A 19,586-nucleotide genomic window follows, 5' to 3' on the forward strand; every position below is an offset into this window, starting at 1 on the left:
AGATCAATGAAACTTTCAAAGCATTTGTCCTTCAAGAAAGAAAAAAAGGATGATAGATTGCTAGCTAGAGCAACAAAGGAAAAAAAAAAAAACCCAGAAGATCCAAATTAGTACAATAAGAAATGGCAAAAAGGACATGACAACTGATCCCACAGAAATATAAAAGATCATTAGAGATACTATGAAAAAATCTATGCACATGGAAATACCTCAGAAAACAGCTAACCAAGGAGGTGAAAGATCTCTACAAGGAGAACTACAAAACACTGCTGATAGAAATCAGAAATGACACAAATAAATGGAAAAACATTCCATGCTCATGAAGTGAAAGAATCAACATCGTTAAAATGGTCATACTTCTCAAAGCCATTTACAGATTCCACACTACTCCTGTCAAACTACCAACATTGTTCCTCACAGAATTAGAAAAAAAAAATTCTAAAATTTATATAGAATGAAAAAAGAACCTGAATAGCCAAAGCAATCCTAAGCAAAAGGAACAAAGCCAGAAGCATTACATTACCCAATTTCAAACTATACTATAAGGCTATAGTAACCAAATAGCAAGATACTGGTACAAAACCAGACATGTATACCAACAGAATAGAATAGAGAACTGAGAAATAAAGCTGCATACCTATGAACATCTGATCATTGACAAGGCCAGCAAAAACAAGCAATGAGGAAAAAACTTCCTATTCAATAAATGGTGTTGAGATAACTGGCTAATTGCATGCAGAGGAATGAAACTAAACCCTTACCTTTCACTATATACAAAAATTAACTCAAGGTGGATTAAAAATGTAAATGTAAGACCCCAAAGTATAAAAATCCTAGAAGAAAATCTAAGTACCCTTCTCAACATTGACTTTGAGAAAGATTTTTTTGCTAAGTCCACAAAAGCAATTGCAACAAAGACAAAAAATGACAAGTGGGACATATTTAAACTAATGTGTTTCTGTACAGCAAAAGAAACTATCACAAGAGAAAATAGACAACCTACATGGGAGAAAATATTTGCAAACCATGCCTCCACCAAAATCTAATACCCAGAATCTCTATGGAACTTAAATAAATCAATGAGAAAAAAAACAAATAATTCCATTTAAAATGATCAAATAACATCAGGAGATACTTCTCAAAAGAAGGGATACAAGCAGCTGAGAAACATATGAAAAAATGCTTATTATCACTAAACATCAAAGAAATGTAAATCAAAACCACAATGGGATATCATCTCACACAAGTTGGAATGACTATTTTTTAAATAGTCATAAAACAATAGATAACTGGCAAGGCTGCAGAGAAAAGAGAATGCTTATACACTGCTGGTGGGAATGCAAATTAGATCTGCTGCTGTGGAATACAGTTTGGAGATTTCCCAAAGAATTTAAAACAGAGCTACCATTTAACCCAGCAATCCCATTTCTGGGTATATACCTCAAAAGAAAATAGATGGTTATACGAAAAAGACACATGCACTTCTATATTAATTGCTGTGCTAATTACAGTAGCAAAGACATGGAATCAACCTAGGTACACATCAATGGTGGTTTGGATAAAGAAAACGTGGTACATATACACCATGGAATATTACACAGCCATAAAAATAATGAAATAATGTACTTTGCAGCAACACAGATGCAGCTGGAGGCCATAATCTTAAGCAAATGAACACAGGAACAGAAAATCAAATACTGTATGTTTTCATTTATAAGTGGAAGCTAAAACTGAGCATAATTAGACATAAACATGGAAACAACAAACACTGTAGACTACTAGAGTGGTGGAGGGGAGATGTGGGTTGAAATACTACTTCTTAGATATTATGCTCACTACCTGGGTGCAGTATACCCATGTAATAATCTTGCACACATACCCCCGTATCTAACATTTTAAAAAGTTGAAATTTTCAAAAGAAAATGAAAACAAACAAAAGTTATATTTATTACATGCAAGTAAGTAAATGATAGAACTACTTGTAATTACCATATTGATTATGTGTAAATAATTTAACACTGGGTGATTTTTAAATTACTTGATCAAATTTCCTAAATGGGATAAATGCCTTCCTGCTGAAATATATTTTCAATAATGACTTTGCTTAGAAAATATTTTTTTCATAGGTAGAGCAAAGGTAAATCTCTACCTCAACCCATTTCAGGATTTTGAGACATTGGGAATGGCAGAATTTATATTATTTACTGCATTTAATAAAAGATAAAATATATAAACATTTAACACATCAAATCCAACTACTATACTGGCACTCTTAGTCAATCTGTTTGGATATACGGTTATATAGGATCTTCATGCATTTATGTATTTTCTAATGTCTTTGGTACCAACATAATTATTTCTAGTGTTTTGGAACTCTGTGAAAATGAGAGACAGAGAGAGAGAGAGAGACAGAGACAGAGACAGAGAGACAGAGGAGAGGAAGAATTTTAGATTCTAGATAGAAGGAAAAAGTCCAGTTCTATTTTCTCTAGATTTTCAATCATGTGCTGCTTCTGTTCTATTAATAAACAATAACTCCACGATCCTTCTTTTGAGTTAAAAAGCATTTAAATTAGAATGTAGAAGTATTTGTACTTCACTATTTACTTACAGGGAAAATAGATACTCACATAAAAATTGAAAAGCACATTTTTCCTTAATATCAGCCAACACTATAATTAATAGTTAATTATTCAAAGGATTTCTCTAAGATATTACTTTCTTAAAGTATGCAATAATTAAATTTGCTACAAGTAAATATAATCAACTATATTCAAATATATTTCATTAGAGACACTTAGAAAAACATGAAGCAAGTGGAACCTGCATAATTACAAAGCCTGATGTACTCCTTTTGGACCCAGAAAGTCCCAGAGACATCATCTGCATTGATGAAGGCCAAAACTCAATTGAAAGACATTCTAGAAGACTCTCCTGCCAGGATTCTGCTCCTCTAACTGAACCTGATGCAAAAATTTCTACTTACGAGAGAGCAAACTACATTTTAATTGCAATTTCTGCAGTTGTAAATGATGCTTGAAATGATTATTCTTACAGAGAGTTTCTGAGCTAAGAAATATCTCTTGTGCTGCAAGATGAGAGACAGAGACCCAGGAAACTATGGACTCACTCTCACTTTATGGCAAAGCTGAGTTCATAAAATATGTCTGCTGACTTTGAACTGAGGGCATTTTTCATCATTTTACCTGGTTTTCCACCTACTAGCCTCAGGTTTACTCCTATAAAAAAATATTTCCATCAAAATTTCCCTGCACTGGTAAAGTCTTAATAATACAAAATCAACATACAAAATCAGTAGTATTTCTTTACACCTAGTATCAGTAGTATTACACTAGCATCAGTATATTTCTATACACCTGAGAACCAAATCAAGCTGAAAATCAAATCAAGAACACAATCCCATTTAGAATAGCCACACACAAAAATATGCCTAGGAATACATCTAACTGAGGTAACAGATCTCTACAAGAACCATACAATACTGCTGAAAGAAATCAGAGATGACACAAACAAATAGAAAAGCATTCCATGCTTTTGAGTTGGAAGAATAAATATTTCCAAAATGATCATACTGCTCAAAGCGATCTACAGAGTCAATGATATTCCTATCAAATTACCCACATTATTTTTCACAAAATTAGAAAAAAGTTCTAAAATTCGTATGAAATAAAAAAGAACCGGAACAGTCAAGGCAATCTTACAAAAAAGAACAAAATTGGAGGTATCACATTATCCAACTTTAAACTACACCATAAGGTTACAGTAATCAAAACGGCATCATACTGGTATAAAAATAGACACACAGACCAATGGAATGGAATAGAGACCCCTGAAATAAAGCTGCACACCCACAACCAACTTATCTTTGACAAAGTAAACAAAAAGCATAGGGAAAGTATACCATATTCAACAAATGGTGCTGGGAAAACTGACTAACCTTATGCAGAAGAATGAAACTGGACACCTAACTCTCACCATATACAAAAATTAACTCAAGATGGTTTAAAGACTTAAATGTAAGACCTCAAACTATAAAAAAATTTAGTTTATAATTTTGAACAGAAAACCTACAGAATGAGAGAAAATATTCACAAAATATTTCCTGTGTATCTGACAAAGGACTAATATCCAGAACCTATAAGAAACTTAAACAAATCAACAAGCAAAAAACAAACAACCCATTAAAAAGTGGGCAAAGGACACGAACAGAAACTTCTCAAAAGAAGACATATACATGGCCAAGAAACATACGAAAAAATGCTCAACATCACTAATCAACAGAGATGCAAATCAAAACCACGATGAGACACCATCTCACACCAGTCAGAATGGCTATTATTAAAAAGTCAAAAAATTACAGATGTTGGTGAGGTTGGGAAGAAAAGAGAACCCTTCTATACTGTTGGTGGAAATGCTAGTTCAGTCCCTGTGGAATGCAGTTTGGAGATTTCTCTAAGAAGTAATAGAATTACCATTTGACCCAGCAATCCTATTACTTGGTATATACCCAAAAGGAAATAAATTGCTCTACCATAAAGACATATGCACTTGTATGTTCATTACAGCACTATTCACAGTAGCAAGACATGGAATCAACCTAGCTGCCCATCGGCGGTGGACTGGGTAAAGAGAATGTGGTACCTAGACACCATAGAATACCATAAGGCCATTAAAAAGAATGAAATCATGTCCTTTGTGGCAACATGGATGCAGCTGTAGACCATTATGCTAAGTGAATTAAGGCAGAAACAAAAAATGAAATAACCTCAAGTTCTCACTTACAAGTGGGATCTAAACACTGAGTACACATGGACACACAGATAGGAACAATAAACACTAGGAATTCCAAAGGTGCAGGCTAGGAAGAAGGTAAAGGGTTGAAAACTATCTATTGAGTACTATGTTCACTACTTGGGTGATGGAACCATTAGAGCCTAAACCTCAGCATCACACAATATATCAACGTAACAAACTTCCACATGTACTCCAGAATCTAAAAGTAAAACTAAACTAAACTAAACTAAAATAAAAACCTCTATAATTTATTATTTTAAACCTTTCTGCTGAAAAGAAAAAAAAGAAATTTTTCTTTGCTGGTCTATTAACTAACTAGAGGCAGTACTTATACTTAGGGCTTTGACTGAGGATAAAAGAGAATTAAAGAGAAGGTACAGTATATGTGTGCATGTCGTTTTGGTAAAATACGTGATCTCTGGGTATGAAACAGTTCAATCAGAAAATCTCCTATTGCTGTTTTTGGGCAGGGGAGACTAACTTGGAGTCACACAGAAAAGAAACAGCATCTTTGAAGTGGCACTGAAACTGGAATTTACCTTCTCTGCAGCCAACATTCACAGAAATGTATTGCAAACTATCAACATCTATAATGTAAATTCCTTGAGCATAGGCCATGTGCCTCATGTAGCCATATGCCTTTATCCTCACACAACTGCTAGAAAAGATTGGGATTTTCATAAGTACCCACTGATTTGTGTGAATTTGGGGCATGAGGAACAGGTGGAAAATGTGGTATTTATGTATGTATTACTGAAAGAAGTCCATCATTTAACTGTAGCTAGCCACCTATCTGTGGAGACAGAAAATCATCACTGTGCAGATCTCCTTTAGTTTGAGGAATGATTATATAGTAACGTAATCACATAAATATAAAACAGCAGATAACTATTACCCTAGGAGGAAGAGTAAGGAATCTTTCATGACTTGACAAAGCTTCTCAAGCAGTCACTTGAGAAGGAAAGAGTAGATGCACATTGCATAGGACCCAAAGAAACTTCTGGGAGGGTACTTTATCCGGCCTATTCTCTTTTGTGGTTTAAATTCTAGGATGGGTTAAAATATTCCTAAGTATTTCCAAATAGCAGAAAAGGTCACAAAGAAGATAATTTGAGAGACAGGAAATTAATAATCATAGTGGAAGCATTTAGGAATTTTGCCCCAAAAATTAAGAATGGAGGCAGAAACACAACTTAAAAGAAATTTAGGAAACCAATAATGTGTATTTATGAGTATTTAATTTACCTTTATTATTATCATTACTACTATTATTTCTCTTACTATTATTTTAGCAAGCCTAAAAGGTGACCCAAACCAGATGTGGCTGAGGGGAACTGTAACCAGTGTTAAAGGTTTATTCTGTCTCAAAGAAAATTAGAGAAAATTTGCTTTAACCAGATTAAAATGGGACAATTTAAAAGGCCCAAATGTTATAATAAATGGAATACGTGCCCATTTTCTACAGCTTTTATTTTAGATTCAGGGATACATTCACAGGTTTGTCATATAGGTATTAATAAACTCATGTCATGAGGGGTTGTTATACAGATTATGTCATCACCTAGCTACTAAGCCTAGTACCCAAGAATTATTATTTCTAATCCTCTCCCTCCTCCTATCCACCACTCTCAAGTAGGCTGCCTTAGAGTTTGTTGTTCCCTCTTTGATGGAATACAAATTAAATTGACAGTAAACTTCAATATTCTTAAGATTTAGTAAAATTCAGTAAACATTTAATGGGCATTTTTTATTTTCAAATTAATAAGCTATCCAGAACAGCAATGATTAGAAAAGATTTATTTACAAGCAGTTTTCAGTTATTGCTTAAATGGAAGTAATATTTATATAAACAAATATAATATTCATCAATTTGTCATTCACACCTCTTCTGTATAACGAACTGAATCACCTTTAGATTTCTGTTTGTACTTTCTCAACAAGAGACTTGTCTTGGATTACTTCATACCAATAGCAGTATCCCTTTCTTTTCCATCATCCTTTACACCTTTTGAATTCTTTACCAAGTGAGATCCCATTTAAATTAAGGGAAGTCTCAGCCTCTTTCCCCAAACCGTAATAATAAAACCTGCTTTCAATTTAGCAATAGAGGAAAATATTGTTATAGGATCTCTGGGATGGCAATTTTTCTGGCCAGAAACCTCCGTGGCTGCGGTGCCTTTGTCCAAGTTCTTGTCCTGCGTCCAGGAAGAATAAGGTATGCAGACAAGAGAAGGGTGAAGAAGATGAGAGTTTTATTTAGTGTTAGAACAGCTCAGAGGAGACATACAATGGGTGTTCCTCTCTGTAGGCAGGTCTTCCCATTGAGTGTTCAGCTCTCAGCATAGTGGAGGCCCTGGAGAGGGTGGCTCCCCTCTGCAGGCAGGTCATTCAGATGTCTCTGCAGGTCTCTGAAGCTCTCAGTAGAGACAGCAGCTCCTCTCTCCCAGTTTCTGAAGCTCTCAGTAGAGAGGGTAGCTTTTCTCTGCCAGCAGGTTGTCTCTGTAGCTCTCTGTGGAGAGCCAGTCCTCTCTGCAGCTAGTCCTCTTATCCCCTCATCTCTCTGCCTTCTCCTCTGGCTGAGCCCAGAGCTTTTATGTATCTCAGAGGGGAGGAAGTGCGTGCCTGCTGTTTATGGGTTGCCATGGGCTGACCAGAAAAGGCACCACGAGTCCCCACTCCAGTCGGCGGGACTGGCCTCAAGCCTTCAGGCCCTCCTCTGCCTGAAGATGGGGCCTTACTAGCCACCTGCCTCCTTCCGCCCAGGACTCTGTCTGCCTCCCACTGCCATTCAAGGCCTCAGGACTCAGCCGCAACCCCACTCGGATTGGAGCAGACATTAGGAGCTGAGAGAGGTCAGGCCGTAGGAGCAGACACTCCTGAGCCTGCAGAGATGGGGACGGGGGCTGGGGGAGTCTTTCCTGGGGCCCCTGAGGATGCAGGCTGCAGAGACGCTGGGTCTTGCCCTGAAGCTGCACCAGGAAGGCAGGTCCTGCCTGCTTCTGACCCTCCTCCAAGAGCGCAGGGAGGCTTGGATCCACAGCTGCGGTTTGGGAGGCTGCCTGCTCCATAGAGCTCCGTAGAGCAGGAGGCCTGGATCTGCAGCCTTGGTATGGGCAACTACAGCCGCACCTGAGCAGCTCCCGCTCCAACTCAGAAAAGGCGGGGCTCCCACCAGCCCCATGGAGTGCTCAACGCAAGCTGTGCCTCCCTGTTGCAGCCAGGGTGATGGCAGCAGCCACTGCCATCAATATTAGCATTAGTCTGACTTTGTTTGTCCTTGTCTTAGAATATGAAATATTTGACAGCCCTGCTATTGAAAGGTTTCAGTTAAATAAGAAACCTTAATACAAGAATATTTACATGTTACTTAGATTTTAATTAATATAGAGAATAAATATGGCAAGAAAAACTTTCAGAAGTATGAGACCTGGAAATTTATTTTCAGGAGATTTTGTTCTTTTTAAAAATTTCAATTTGTTATTACATTCTTTGGCAGTTTTCATAGAATTATACACATAATTATAAAGTCACATAAAAATTGAAACATTATAAAATGATAAAAATTATTCACAATTAAATGAATTATGAATAGTTGTGCCTGCTGAGGAAAAGATAAAATAATAGAGAAATGCTATTCTAAACAGAAATAGAGGCAGAAATTTTATTCTGTATTATTTTGTTTTAATAATAAATGAAGGACATTCTTTGTAGGAACAATAAACTAGAAATCACCCACCTGGATGAATAAAATCAGCAAATAATCAAGCTACATAGCAACTGAAATTAATATGTAGTTAATAGCACTTATCTGCTTTCTTTGCTTGGAAACTGTCAGTCTTTCATGCTTAATAAATATCAATGATTTACTGAAAGAAAACTTACAAGTACTTAAAGTCTCATTTCATTATGTTTACTAATCTGTGTGAACTTGGATTCCCTTATTAGCAGAATTTGTGATAATGCAGTAGCAGGATCAAACCTGGATCCGTCTACTCCAATCTAATTTGAACTCATAATCTCCCCTTACATCTGTGGGGTGTCTAGATGATCATAGAGACACTCATTTTAATAAAGCAGTTCAATTAAAATATTTATTAGCAAGGACCCCATGGGAGAAGCCACAATGTGGAAAGACTTGGCTGAGAGGGGTAAAGAAATTAAGTCCAATTCATTAGCCCTAAAAAACTAACACAATATTCCACAAAACCATCAGGAATCAGCATGAGCAGAGACTTAGTAGACAATGCCACATGTTGGGTCCATTTTCTAAATACTGCATTTTTATTAGTATTTGCTACACATACACTTAGATTGTACATGTTATTGACATGTCATGTCAATATATTTTCAAGTGCCTGAAATAAGGATGGCATTATTAGTTTAGTATTAAACTTAGTACTAATAGTTTAGATCTTTATCCTATTTGGGGGAAGATAATCAAATGCATATAAAAGACCCAGAAAATGATATAAACCAACTATAATGTCCTGTATTATAGAAGGATGTCGTGGAAGTAGTAGAGTTTAGTAGTCTGAACTAAAATCCCAACTCCACCAATTATTATTAATTGTTTGACCCTAGGATAGTTAGCCTAAAAGCTTCAATTTTTCTTATCTGTAAAGTGACTTTAACAGTGAAATTTTCCTGTAGGCTTTTTATAAGAATTAAATGAAGTAGACTATATTAAGCATTTAGTAAAGCATCTAGCTTAAACTTTCAACAAAAGTATTTGGAGATAATGCTAGTAATGATTATAATGATATACCTGAACAGGACCTCCTCTTGCTGCAAACAAATACAAATAATATAGATGAAACATATTGAAGCAAATCTGACTTCTGATTCCAGGCAAGATATAAATAATCTACTCATAACAATTAGAAATGCTCATAGCATCACAGAAAAAGAAATTATAATCTAAAAAGTATCAGTGGCCAGAAGCGGTGGCTCATGCCTATAATCCCAACACTTTGAGAGGCTGAGGCAGGCGATCACGAGGTCAGGAGTTTGAAATCAGCCTGCCAACGTGGTGAAACCCCATCTCTACTAAAGATACAAAAAAAAATCAGTGAACTGTAGAAGCAATGAGAACAAGAAAAACTGAATTTCAAGAGAGGGCTAAAGTGTCCAGAAGTGAGGCGAGATGATAGCTGATCTTTCCCTGTAACATCTGCTAATTATAGGTACAGGCTAGAGGTTGAGAACCACAGGTTGCTTTTGCTAGAAACATAAAAATCTGTTAGTAATCACAGAGATGGGAGTGACAAAATTGGAAAACTCAAGAGATCTTAAACAAGAGTTGATTAACCTTCACACGAGACATTTGTTGAGTTGCGAGGCTGCATTGGGGAAGCAAATAAGCTTCTGAAATCTGTGGAAAAAGTAGACTACCCTACAGTTTCATGGGCCTTAGAGAGACCTGTCACAAGCAGGAGATATGATTTAAAAAAAAAAGCAAACAAGAAACAAAATTCTTAGAAAGAGTTTTAAATAGAGTTGAGAATTGACACTAAGTATCCACAGGCACTTTTTCCCTAGAAACACTTTTTATTGTTGAGCATAGCTGGAGGCTAATAATCCAGGCTTAGCGCTAGCAGCAGAAGGCTGCTGCTGAGATACCAAGAAACCAACCAACACTTTGGTGTTGTGTTGAGCCAGGCTGTTAAAATTGGAGACAGGAGGGCATCAAACACAACGTCAGTCTTTTCCTTAAGACCAGATTTTGAAGTTTTATTGAGTGAGGCCAAAGACCTAAGTTTAAAACCTCTCATAGGCAGAAGTAATGTCTGCAGTGTTTCTGCTACAGATATTTGATGGAAGCAAAGATCCATCAATCTCTCACTTAAAATCTGTGGTGGCAATGCCCTAGGAATTGGGAAGGCCCAGGTATAGATTGAGTCTTACCAAAATTACAACCCAGCCTCAACACAACCTAATTCCTGATTATATTGATATGATAAACCCTCCAACCTACCCTATCTTGAACTTTATGTTCTAAACAGAGGAAGTGCTTAATTCTTTCTGATGGAAGAGAACATCATCTGGAGGGTATATGGGTTTTCATATATACAATTTCTGACATATAGCAGCAGTGATAAGAATATGAAAGCAAACTTGTAAATGATTCATATAATCCAAATTTTAAAGTAGCAGAGACATACTTAAAAATAATTACCACTAATATATTTAGGAAAATACATTTTAAAATTGGGGGAAAATAATAAAAAGATGAGGAAAAATAATACCAAACTGAAATCTATATGAAATAATCAAATGAGTATTCTAGAATTAAAAATACAATATCTGAATTAAGAAAACAATCAAGGGTTTAACAATAGACTAGAAACAAATGAAGACAAAATTAATAAACAAGAAGACAAATCAATAGAAAATACTGAAATTAAAGTATAGAGAGAAGTATGTGACTTAAAAAAGAAAGAAAAGAACAAGAGGAAAATATAGAACATGCTCAAAATTTGTATTTATGGGAAAGTGGAATTGTAGAAAAGCAGAATGGAGAAAATGGGGCAAAAGCAATATTCGAAGAGATAAAGCAGAAGAATTTTTCAAAATTGATGGAAGACATAAATTTACAGAGACATAAAGCCTAACTAACCAGGACAAATACAAAAGACACACATCTAGGCTCATCAATATATAATTGCTAAACACTCAAGACAAATTAATAATTAAAAGGCAACAAGAGGAAAGAAGACATTACCATCAGAGGTATAGCAATGAGAATGACATCTGACTTCTGAAAAGAAGTAATATATGCCAAAAGACAACGGAAAGAAATATTAAAGGGCTTAAAGAAAATAATTAACAACCTAAAATTCTACATCAAACACAATTATCTTTCAATAGTGCAGGTAAAATAAGAATTTTATCTGATAAAGAATATCTAATGGAATTGGTTTTTAATAGGCCTATAATAATATAAACTAAAAAGAGCTATTTAGGCTGAAGGAAAATGGTACCATATGTAAAGATGGGCATGCAGGAAGAAATGAAGAACACTGGAAAGTATACATATGCGAGTAAATAAAAATCATGTACTTACTATACAAAACAATAACAGTAATGGCTTTTGGAGTTTAAAATATAGGGAGAACTTAAATGCATGGCAACAATAATGCAAAAGATCAGAGGATAGAAAATGGAGATCATTTTATTCTCTTTGAAGCAACTGTGAATGGGAGTTCACATATGATTTGGCTCTTTGTTTGTCTGTTATTGGTGTATAGGAATGTTTGTGATTTCCGCACATTACTTTTGTATCCTGAGACTTTGCCGAAGTTGCTTATCAGCTTAAGGAGATTTGGGGCTGAGATGATGGGGTTTTCTAAATATACAATCATGTCATCTGCAAACAGGGACAATTTGACTTCTTCTTTTCCTAATTGAATACCCTTTATTTCTTTCTCCTGCCTGATTGCCCTGGTCAGAACTTCCAACATTATGTTGAATAGGAGTGGTGAGAGAGGGCATCCCTGTCTTGTGCCAGTTTTCAAAGGGAATGCTTCCAGTTTTTGCCCATTCAGTATGATATTGGCTGTGGGTCTGTCATAATAGCTCTTATTATTTTGAGATACGTTCCATCAATACCTAGTTTATTGAGAGTTTTTAGCATGAAGTGCTGTTGGATTTTGTCAAAGGCCTTTTCTGCATCTATTGAGATAATAATGTGGTTTTTGTCTTTGGTTTTGTTCATATGATGGATTGTGTTTATTGATTTGCATATGTTGAACCAGCCTTGCATCCCAGGGATGAAGCCAACTTGATTGTGGTGGATAAGCTTTTTGATGTGCCACTAGATTACCTCTTTGAGGAGAACTACAAACCACTGCTCAATGAAATAAAAGAGGACACAAACAAATGGAAGAACATTCCATGCTCATGGATAGGAAGAATCAAGATCGTAAAAATAGCCATACTGCCCCAGGTAATTTATAGATTTAATGCCATCCCCATCAAGCTACCAATGACTTTCTTCACAGAACTGGAAAAAACTACTTTAAAGTTCATATGGAACCAAAAAAAGAACCCGCGTTGCCAAGACAATCCTAAGCAAAAAGAACAAAGCTGGAGACATCACACTACCTGACTTCAAACTATACTATAAGGCTACAGTAACCAAAACAGTATGGTACTGGTACCAAAACAGAGATATAGACCAATGGAACAGAACAGAGCCCTCAGAAATAATACCACACATCTACAACCATCTGATCTTTGACAAACCTGACAAAATCAAGAAATGGGGAAAGGATTCCCTATTTAATAAATGGTGCTGGGAAAACTGGCTAGCCATATGTAGGAAGCTGAAACCGGATCCCTTCCTTATACCTTATACAAAAATTAATTCAAGATGGATTAAAAACTTACATATTAGATGTAAAACCATCAAAACCCTAGAAGAAAACCTAGGCAATACCATTCAGGATTTGCCTAGGCATGGGCAAGGACTTCATGACTGAAACACCAAAAGCGATGGCAACAAAAGCCAAAATTGACAAATGGGATCTAATTAAACTAAAGAGTGTCTGCATAGCAAAAGAAACCACCATCAGAGTGAACAGGCAACCTACAGAAGGGGAGAACATTTTTGCAATCTACCCATCTCACAAAGGGCTAATATCCAGAATCTACAAAGAACTCAAACAAATTTACAAGAAAAAAAATCAAACAACCCCATCAAAAAGTGGGTGAAGGATATGAACAGACACTTCTCAAAAGAAGATATTTATGCAGCCAACAGACACATGAAAAAATGCTCATCAGCACTGGCCATCAGAGAAACACAAATCAAAACCACAATGAGATACCATTTCACATCAGGTAGAATGGCAATCATTAAGAAGTCAGGAAACAACAGGTGCTGCAGAGGATGTGGAGAAATAGGAATGCTTTTACACTGTTGGTGGAACTGTAAACTAGTTCAACCATTGTGGAAGACAGTGTGGCAATTTCTCAAGGATCTAGAACTAGAAATACCATTTGACCCAGTGATCCCATTACTGGGTGTATATCCAAAGGATTATAAATCATGCTACTATAAAGACACATGCACACGTATGTTTATTGTGGCACTATTCACAATAGCAAAGACTTGGAACAAACCCAAATGTCCATCAATGATAGACTGCATTAAGAAAATGTGGTGCATATACACCATGGAATACTACACAGCCATAAAAAAGGATGAGTCCATGTCCTTTGTAGGAACATGGATGAAACTGGAAACCATTATTCTGGGCATACTATTACAAGGACAGAAAACCAAACACCGCATGTTCTCACTCATAGATGGGAATTGAACAATGAGAACACTTGGACACAGGGTGGGGAACATCACACACCAGGGCCTGTCATGGGGTCGGGGGAGTGGGGAGGGATAGCGTTACGAGGAATACCTAATGAAAATGATGAGTTAATAGGTGCAGCAAACCAACATGGCACATGTATACATATGTAGCAAACCTGGACATTGTGCACATATACCCTAGAACTTAAAGTCTAATAAAAACATTAAAATAGGCCGGGCGCGGTGGCTCAAGCCTGTAATCACAGCACTTTGGGAGGCCGAGACGGGCGGATCACGAGGTCAGGAGATCGAGACCATCCTGGCTAACACGGTGAAACCCCGTCTCTGCTAAAAAAAAAAAAATACAAAAAACTAGCCGGGCGCGGTGGCGGGCGCCTGTAGTCCCAACTACTCGGGAGGCTGAGGCAGGAGAATGGCGTGAACCCGGGAGGCGGAGCTTGCAGTGAGCTGAGATCCGGCCACTGCACTCCAGCCTGGGCGGCAGAGCCAGACTCTGTCTCAAAAAAAAAAAAAAAAAAAAAAAAAAAAAAAAAAAATTAAAATAAAAAGAAAATGGAGATTATATGCTCTAAGCATCCACATTATTAAGAAAGTATTAAAAGTAATGGCTTGTATTAGACTTCAAAAAGTCAGAGATATATTTTGTAATCTCTAAGATGCCCACAAAAAGAAGAATCAAAGATGTATAATTAACAAATCAATTCAAAGAAAACATGGAACAATAAAATATAATGAAAAAACTAAAAATACATACCTGAAAAGGAAATCACTAGGGGTAGAAAAAAAGAAGCAAATCTAGAATGGAAAATGTGACTCTCTAGATAATTCTATAGCCCCAGAAGAATGTCAGGCCAGTATTAACCCTGACGGCTAGGCTCTTGAGTTTTTTCTTGAGTTTTGAACATCCATACAGATTGAGGAACATACTTTTTGGGCCCAGGTGAGGCTGCACATTGGAAGAGAAATTTCTGCATCGAGCTGAGACTCTATATGTGCTGAGTTCTCATGGAAAGAACGATTAGAAATATCCTATTCTTCTGCTCAGGAAAGTAGTACCAAAACTTGCCTTTCCCTCAGGATTACGATGAGGCAAGGCAAAGCAGGGCATGACAGGACAAGACAAAAAAAGGTTTATTTATGAACGTTAATTCCAGGCCTACATCATGTGAAAATTGGAAATTACATTTACACAAACATAAAACCTTATCTTGAACTGCTTAAAGCTGGAATTCATCAAGGAAAAGTTGTTATTGTCTAACTTAAATGACTCTGAGAGCATTGGACTCCCAGGAAATAATATTTCTTTTTCAAAATGGGCTAAACTTCCAAAATTAAAAAAAAAAAAAGCACAAGAGGAAATGATCCACCAAGAAACATGATCAACAGTCCTAATAAATTCGATAATTTGCATCCTAAGGACTTGAGATAATATTAGGCCACAAAATAAGTATACTTAAAATGACAAAAGATATATAAGAAGAAATAGAAAGCATAGTGAAAGAAAAAAAAAAACTAAGAAAGAAGAAGTTGTTTTAAAGGAACCAAATAGAACCTATATAAATATGAGGGAAAATAATTGTCAATAGAATTGAATATTCATCTACATTAGCATTTAAAGCAACACTTCTATATAAGATATTTTCAGATAAAGACAGATAATTGCGGACTCCAAGATAACATTGAGGTCTTGGAGAGAGAGAGATAGATGTGTGTTTGTGTGTGCGTGTGCGTGTGTGTGTGTGTGTGTGTATACACATATAGTTGGAAATTCTCACCTTTTGTTCTCTATATTATGACCATGGAAAATATTCCAAACAATTGTTTAGGTGAATTTACACTTTAAAGATGTCTTTAATTTCTTTATTGTCTTTTGATTTTAAAAAGTGTTTTTTTCTTACTTCCCCAAGAAGACATCTTAAGAGACTAAATCCTTTTCTCTCATCTGAATGCAAGGTTATTTTTATCTTCATTTTTGGCTAAAAATAATATTAAATTTACCCCAACTAACAAATTATATTTTCAATAGAAAAACAAGACATAGGTAGATAGAAATATAGATATCCACGTATACATACACGACACATATGCTTGATATAAGTTTAATCTTAAAAAGAACTATTTTTCTACACATATATACATTTTGTTTAGTAATTCAAAGATTTTAATGGAAGGCCAGTTTTCTGTTGCACAGAATGTAAACCTTATATTTCTAAAAGAAATATTTTTTAACTCCTATCAGAACTTAATAAACCTAAGTTCTAGTTAATGCCATCCTCAATCCTTCATTTTACTGATGCTGTTAAGTGTATTACAGGAAATAATTACAAGAACATATGCATGCATATTCGTTTAGTTCACTTATGCTGGTTCCGGGCCACCTAAAATGTAATTTAAAATTCACAAGTATTAAAAATTGGTAATTTGGCACATAGATGGTACTATCTCCACTTCTAAATTTACCAGGATGGTTGGAAAATTATGTAATGAGCTAATTTATATATTCTACTTTATTTTTGCTTCTTCTGCAATTGGATGTGCTAATGAGCAAGGTCATGAATAAAAGGTCAGCAGTAATAAAAAATAGTAACAGCAAGAGATGTGCATAATCCTCAAACTGAATAGTTGGCATTAATTAAAAACGGATGCTTTTTAGAACAGGCTGTAAAGCATGCCGAAATGGAGCAGTTCCTAAGTTGTAAAATGTTTTGAGAAAGATACATCCTTCAAGTTGGCCTTTGCATGTCAAATTTGCTAGTATTACATGTTGAAGAAAACATCACGACTTTTCAAATCTCCAACACCCATACGACTCACCAATACGCGAATTTATATGGAAGCACTGGCTTAACATCTTACTGAATTCCAATGTGAAATCAACTACCTTCAAAAATGTTAAGTCAAGCTTTTAAAAAGTTCGCCTAAATTTTCTCTATACATAGTTATTTCAAATATTCCAAGACATCACTGAAGTTGAGAATGGCAAAATATTCTTTCAATTTCTTCAGAAAAAGTAAAGCCTAATCACATCCAGACTTTCTTGACTAGGAAAATATTAGAACTGAATACTAAAATAAGAAGTACCTATTCAAAAGTTATCAGAGATGTATACATCTTTTAAAAATTTAGGAGATGGGAGCCAAGATGGTTGACCGGATGCAGCCAGGAGCAACATGTGCCACTGAGAGACCAAAACATTGGGAAGACCGGCACACTCCAAGCAGATCTTCAGAATAAAGGCATTGAGAGTGGATGGAAGGAGGACACAGTTGCTGGGCTGAACCGGAAGGAAGCTGAGAACTGTGTACAGTGCTGCTAAGCACCAGGACCAATGCCTGGCCCATGACTCCTGAGGAAGGAGTAAGCTGAACAGGTGAAGAGTAGCCTGCTCTTCCAACTGACCTCCAGAATCCTCCACGACCCACATGGACAACTGAACTGGCAGGTAGAGCTGCTTAGAGAGGTGGAAGGGGCAGGACTCCAGCCTGTGCAAAGCCCAGAGGATTTGGCATGGGAATAGCCGCAGTAGATCATGGCCAGGGATGCCTGTCCCCTGGTGTTTGCTATGCTCCCCTAGGAAGTTTTAGCCTTTGGGTGACAGACAGGTCTTAACAGAACAGAGCGGTTTTGCCCATGGGACAAAGCCAGTCTAATCTCAGTGTCCCCTGTCTGCTGGCTTCTCCTTGGGCCACAGCCTGATTCACCTGCTTCAGCACAGCCTTGGATGCCCAACCAGAGTGCTTTGGGGCCCTTATCATAGTTCTTTCACAGGCAGAACATGCTTCAGCAGACCAGCCCCTGTCAACATGCACCAGCCCATCTGCAGCCTGCCCCCACTGCAGCCTCCCCTCTCTGCTTTGCCAGCATTCACTCACTCCCTGTCCCCCACTGCTTTGCCAGTGATTGCACATAGGTAGACCCCCACTCCCCTCCCCCATCAGACATGTGTGCATGCATATTCCCCTGACCCACCACTGTCGGTGCCCTCCCTAGGCTGACATGTGTGCACACCGCCCTGCTATCATGGCAGCTGGCACGTGCAAGTGAGCATGCATCCTTCTGCCAATGCCCCAGTGAAGCACTTTGGCTGGCAGCCCCATTACAGTGTTGTGGCCAACAGACTGGGAAAGCCTCAGTCCCTTCAGTGCAACAGGTTCCTAACCTCAAGGGACCAGAGAACAAAGCCAAAGGTCCAGTACCAGCCCCCCAGAGTTAAAGAACGCAGCTCAGGAGCGCAGAGCTCATCCTTGGCCTCCTAAAATCTTCCAGAAATGAAGCCAGTCAACTGAAACCACTTTATACCACAAGGAAATACTCAAGGGCATCAAAGAAGATAAGAGCAAAAAACTCCCTCCAAAAGAAGAGCAACTTCAATGATTAAAGGAACATCAGCCCACGTAGATGAGAAAGAACCAGTACAAGAATTCTGGCAGCTCAAAAAGCCTGAGTGTCTTCTCACCTCTGAATGAGTACTTCCTCAGCAATGGTTTTTAAACAGGCTGAAATGGCTGAAATGACAGACATAGCAATGACAGACATAGAATTTATAATATGGATAGAAGTGAAGATGATTAAGATTCAGAAGAAAGTTGAAACCCAATTTAAGGAATCTAAGGACCACAATAAAGCCATACCAGAGCTGAAAGATGAATAGGCCATCTCTGTTTAAGAAAAAAACAAACTGAGCTTAAAGAGTTTAAAAACTTGCTACAAGAATTTTATAATACAATCACAAGCATTAACAGCAGAATAGATCAAAGTGAGGAAAGAATCTCAGAGCCTGAAACCAGAAGACAAAAATAAAGAAAAATTAAAAAGTGAACAAAACTTCTGAAAAATATGAGATTATATAAAGAGACCAAATTTATGACTCATTGGAGTCCCTGAAAGAGAGGCAGAGGAAACAAGTAACTTGGAAAACATATTTGAGGACATCATCGACGAAAATCCAACTTTCAAATTCAGGAAATACAGAGAACCCCAGTAAATACTTTACAAGAAGATCATCCCCAAGATGCATAGTCATCAGATTATCCAAGGTCAAAATGAAAGAAAAAATGTCAAAGGCAGCTAGAGAGAAGGTGCAGATCACCTACAAAGAGAACCCCAACAGGCTAACAGTGGACCTTTCAGCAGAAACCCTACAAGTCATAAGAGATCGGGGGCGTATATTTGACATTATTTTTTCTTTTTTTACAGTCTTGCTCTGTCGGCTAGGCTGGAGTGCAGTGTCATGATCTCGGCTTACTGCAATCTCTGCCTCCCTGGCTCAAGCAATTCTCCTGCCTCAGCCTCCTGAGTAGCTGGGATTACAGGTGTGTGCCACCATGCCTGGCTAATTTTTGTAATTTTAGTAGAGGCGGGGTTTCACCATGTTGGCCAGGCTGGTCTCGAACTCCTGACCTCAGGTAATCTGCCCACCTCAGCCTCCCAAAGTATTTGGCAT

The sequence above is a fragment of the Macaca fascicularis genome, chromosome 7, assembly GCF_037993035.2.
Source record: "Macaca fascicularis isolate 582-1 chromosome 7, T2T-MFA8v1.1".
Lineage (NCBI taxonomy): Eukaryota > Metazoa > Chordata > Mammalia > Primates > Cercopithecidae > Macaca > Macaca fascicularis.